This window comes from Marmota marmota, unplaced genomic scaffold (assembly GCF_001458135.2).
Source record: "Marmota marmota marmota unplaced genomic scaffold, marMar, whole genome shotgun sequence".
NCBI classification, from domain to species: domain Eukaryota; kingdom Metazoa; phylum Chordata; class Mammalia; order Rodentia; family Sciuridae; genus Marmota; species Marmota marmota.
Window position 1 is genome coordinate 59,549,872 of NW_025999977.1, and position 5,058 is coordinate 59,554,929.

Sequence of the window (5,058 nt, forward strand, 5' to 3'; positions counted from 1 at the left end):
AGGGAGGAGGGAGGAGGGAGGACTGGCTGGGCCTGCCACACAGTAGGGCACCTGGAGACTCAATTCTGCACCTTTCAAACTCCCTCAAGGAGGCATCAGGTGATCTCCCCAGGAGGAGGTATATACGCCACCTGACTGAACACCCCACGGGATGTCTAGACATGGCACCCCAAAACACAAACAATTGTTATGTGCCAATTGTCAAAACTGAAGATTTCTAAAAATTCATGTGTAATTTAATGAAAAAATTCAATATTTCAAAAACCAAAAGAGCTGCATGCAGGTCCTCTCTGTGGGCTGGGAAGTGCTTCTCATGCTGCAAGAGATGGGAAGTAGTGGAAGGGGACCCTGACCCCATGCATATGTGAGGAGGAGAAGGGGGAAGGAAAGGGTGAACCCACTGAAAATCTTTCTCCTTTTGATATTCAAAAGAGAAAGACCTTCGCCAGTCCTAGGAATACGCTAACAGGCGCAGTTAAATACGAAGGCATGCAGCGCGCTAGTTTTCAGTGCTGATGGAGAGCCAGGCTGTAGGGGGACCATCCAGCACAAGCACTCTTTGGGAAGGTTGGAAGTTCAGTACTGAGAGCGACAAGCACTCACTCCTCTGTCAAGAATTCTAACATGTAAACACTACACTGAGAAACTAATGAAAACAGGCCGTCAGAAAAGCACCCCTCACCAACCAAACCGGCAGGTTGGAGAGCAGAGAAGCTGTGGCTTTCCTCAGGGTCGGCACAAGCCCTGGCAGTCTCCAGGACTGACCTTGGTCCTCACTGTGGTCACGATCACCAGCTGTCAACATGCCCATCACCTGTGCGCTCGCTAGAGTTCCCAAAACTTCACGTCTCTTCTCAGTAAACACACAGAACCTAGGGGTTTATTGTTTCTCCTGGTCAGTTCACAGAAAAGATTAAAGACTTCTTCAATCTGGTGGCATTCATAAAATGACTCCTCAAGATTTCTGTAAATCAGTTAAAGTGTTTAAGAAAATAATGCAAATTCGTACTCTTCCTTTGCTCTGGGAATCTCTACGTCACAGGAAGAGTCCTTCTTTTTCCCAGAAAGGCATGTTATCAAGACAAGCCATTTGTAACAGGCTCTATGACAGAGTAACGTCTGGGCCTCAGCAACGCTGACAGACTTTGTAGGAAGATAAGCAAGCTATTCCATTCAGGTTTCAAAATGGCTTTCAAACTAGCACTAGCTCACTGTTCCATAGGAAGGCACACTTCAGAGGGACTTTCCGATAGTATCTCCAAGAGTGAAAAGGTGAGTCCTTACTCACGTCTTCAGGATAGGACCCAGGCAATAGTGTGGCAGCACACCTGTGCTCCTGCCCTCCGTTGGCACACACACCCTCCTCCCTTCCACAGTCCCAGGAGGTGTCAGGCAGGCTCCTTTCCTATGTGGACCCTACAGGGAGTGTACCCTTCTTTTCTCAGTCTAGCACAGTTCAAAACGGTCTCAAAACCATTGTTTTGAGCTCACCTGGAACTCTAGGGGTGCCCACTGCAGCCCTGTTCAGAAGGCCCCGTGGCACCCGCCTTCAGGTCTTCCTTAAGCTCTCTATACATTACCCCTCTGAGCCTCCGTCCTCTCCCGACAACCCCCAGGATGGTTGATCCCCACCTGCTCCCAGTGCAGCTCAGAGCTGGCCCTGAGGAGGGCACAGCTGACGTCTTCAGTCTTGTTTTTTTATCAGGTGAGATCGTCAGAAAGCAAGGTACTTGATGTTATGAGTTGGGCTTTAGAAAAATGCCGTTACTATCCCGAGGACACTGAGAACCCCTGCTCACACCGACATGGTGACAGCAGTGAACGCGGCGCAGGCGTGTGCTCCCAAGGGGGTGGGCAGGTGCTTTCCTCCGGCTCTGGCTCCATTGCCAGGTCCCGCATTTCCTTCTCTCTGGGCCAGGCCCAGGTCCTCTGCCTCCTTTAGTCTCTGCACAGTGGTCACTCACCTATCGGGCGACCCACCCCGTGGGCAGGGCCACACTGATGGTCACCCTGACCTGCGGATCCACAGCCTGTTGCTCTTCCCATCTCCTCCTCCTTCCTTGGCTTCCGTTTCTCAGTGTCCCTCTCCTTCCTTGGGCACTTGGGTGAAATGTCCCTGACAGGATGGGTGTGTCCCTCTGTCCTTGGTAAGCCTAACACGGACTTTGTCTTCATCTCCACGGGATCAAAAGTAAGAAGGAAGGGAGAAGGGACGTGGGCTATCAAGGGGGCTTATTCACAGTGTGCCAGGAGGGACGGTCCCCAGCGAGCCTCGAAGTGCCCTGTGGGTACAGGATGTGAAGGAAAGGAGGCAACAGGAAAACAGGGGACGGGAGGGATGGGGGCCGGGGACAGAGAATCCGACTCTGTTTCTTGGGGGTCAAGGAAAGGGTCAGAAGCGGCCAGAGACCTGGAGCAGGGCGGGCCCGTGGGCCTGAGACCGCTCCAGGTGACTCTGCACCCTTGTTTCCCGTGGATTCCTCTCTCCTCGCTCCTCTTCTGCACCCAAATCTCTGGCTCTCCCCCACTGTGTCCCACAAGTCCGGGGGCACTTCCACTGGGCAGTACTGCTGCACAGTCGGGCCCTGCAGCACTTGTAAGGCAGCATCGTGATTCATGCGCATTGGCTGAGCTCACCGGAGAACCCGGCCCCTGCAGGGAGATGCGCATGGGATCCCAACCTGTGTGTGCACCCCCATGACACACTGCCAGCAATGCACATGACCTTCCAGAATGTTTTGCTGAGCGGGTTGGGTTCAAGCTTTTTTGGTAAAACATGTCTGCTGCCTGATCCTCTACGCAGAGCGCCCGGAGCACACCCCTCAAAGCCTGAAGCACAGTCGGCTCCCCAGGCAGGTCTCACAGGTTGGCCTGTCCCGTGTGGAGACGGGGCTTCCTGTGCTCCTCCACTTGCTCTGCTCCGTCTCTGAAAGCCAGTCCTACGCAGAGAAGGGCCTGGGATGCTGGCCTCGCCTCCAAGCTCGCCCTCACCAGAGGGCCCACTCACAGCCACTGCACCTTGAGGGCCCCCAGAAGCTGCTCCTGATCTTCTGGTCACTTCACCTGCTGCTTCACTTGACGCAGGGAGACAGCTTCTGGGCTTCAGCTGGCACAGCCCAGGTCCTGCCAGCCCTTCCCGGCTTTATCCAGAGGGTCGGAGAGTGTTGGCTACAGGAGCAGAGCAGAGGGCTGGCCAGGGCTGCCCAGCCCCGTCCTGTCTAGATACGTCGGCTCGGTGCACGGGTCGGACACAAGCCCACCTGTGACGGTGCTGCAGGGACCCTCCTTTTCTGACTTCTCGCATCCTCTTGGTCACCAAAACCTTAGGTTCTGTATTTGCCCTCTGCAGGGCTGAAGCCAGACCTTTGTCCACGTGCAGCTCAGAGATCCAGAGGAGCAGAGCCCAGAGCTGAGGCCGCCAGGCATTCAGGGGCCCAGAGGCCGAGTGTCAGAGTCTCAGGGTGGGCCCGAGGGGCGCACTGTGCCCCAGACAGGGCGGCGGTTCTTCGTCCCCCCCTCTGCCTGCTGCCGCTGGCTGGTGGTGGGTGGGACTTGGCTTTCGCCCTACCTCTGAAAGCTGCGTGTGGCACTCTGCTTCCTGCTGCCACCTCTGTGCGCGGGTCGCTGTGGGTGAGGAGAAGCTTCCCCTGGGCTCAGAGATCTCAGGTATCCCTAGGGAGCAGAGACACGTTCAGGGTAGACAACGCCATCTTGGGACTCGGGGAAGCTGCTAAGTGCCATGGCTTGCTCACAGGAAGTGGGGGACCGCCATGTCCAGGAGGCTTGGGTGTGACACTGAGGGGGGAAGGACCAGGAGGACCTGTGGAGAGTCAGGGAATGGGGAGAGGCTGGGAGCGTGGCCTTCCCAGGGCCGACAGAGAGAGCTTCCTAGAGGGGGAGCAGGCCTTGCAGGGACGTGGGGGAGAACCAGCCTGAGATGTGGAGGGTGGGTTGAGGGGCAGCAGCCCGCGCTCTCCACAGTCCCTGGTGATGAGATTGTGACTTTGTTCTCTAGATAATGGGAAATTGCTGAGGGTTTTTGTGTGGTTGAATGACAAGGCCGGAGCTATTCTTTGGGATAATTAATCTGGCAGCCAATCAGTGGCTACTTCCTGCCAATTCTGTCTCTAAAATAGCTCTCCAACTGCTCCGTCCCTTCCACTGCCACTTGAGAGCAGACTGCCCTTGTCTTTCCGGGACTGCCACCGGCACCGTGGGTGCCCGCACACGTGCACACATCCCTGCACCACCCCAGGCTGGGCACCCAAGTGCAGGCTGGGCTCTGCCACTCCAGCTGCAGGATCCTCCCGTTTCCTACAGAAGTGAGCCTGGCACCCGCCCTGGTCTGCAGAGACCCCGAGCCCCTCCAGGCTGCTTCCTTGATGGGTCTCGAGGGAGTAGTGCACCCTCCGCCTGCAGGGCTGGCCCCAGTGCCCTTCTCCAGAGCCCCCTCCCCAGTTTCCACAGGCACCCTGCACGGTCCCCAGGACTGTGTGCCCTGTGTTTCTAGCTGCTCCCCCAGGGGACAGGGAGCCCCACACTCCAGGGCTGGGTTCTGTCCTGAGTGCTGGGAGGCGGGGTGCTGAGGGACCCTGAGGAGATGCAGGAGGCAGGAGGGGTGAGTGGACGGCTCTCCTCAGTGCTGTGGGGGACAAGGCGTGGCCTCAGTGGGGAGCTCACAGCCCCCCATTTTCCAGCCGTCCCAACTCAGGGCACAGCTTCTTCTCCCCACAGTAGGGGCCACGCGTCCTAGTCTGTGCTCCCCACGTGCCGGGACACTTAGAAGTAGGTGTTCTTTCACTTCACCTGTGACCACCTGCTTTTGCATCACTTTCACTTGGGATATGCTGGGAAAATGATGGTGCCGCTGAGATTCCCCGGTCAGTGGCCCAGGCTCGGGCTGCGGGCCTCTGCGCCTGCCCTCCTACGTGAGAAGTATGTGCTGTCTCCTTAGGATCCTTCCCACCTCTCCATGGCAGAGGACTTGTGCGCCCAGGACCCCGCCCAGCCCTGGCTCAAGCAGCCTAAGTGAGCGGCAGGTGCAGAAGCCCCCCCCCC

The 5,058-nt window shown here is 57.1% G+C and overlaps 1 protein-coding gene across 27 annotated transcripts in view; it reads left to right on the forward strand.

The window, feature by feature from the left end:
• Myt1l (myelin transcription factor 1 like) overlaps positions 1-5,058 on the forward strand; it is a 340,605-nt gene that overhangs the window by 14,367 nt on the left and 321,180 nt on the right. The window lies entirely within an intron of this gene.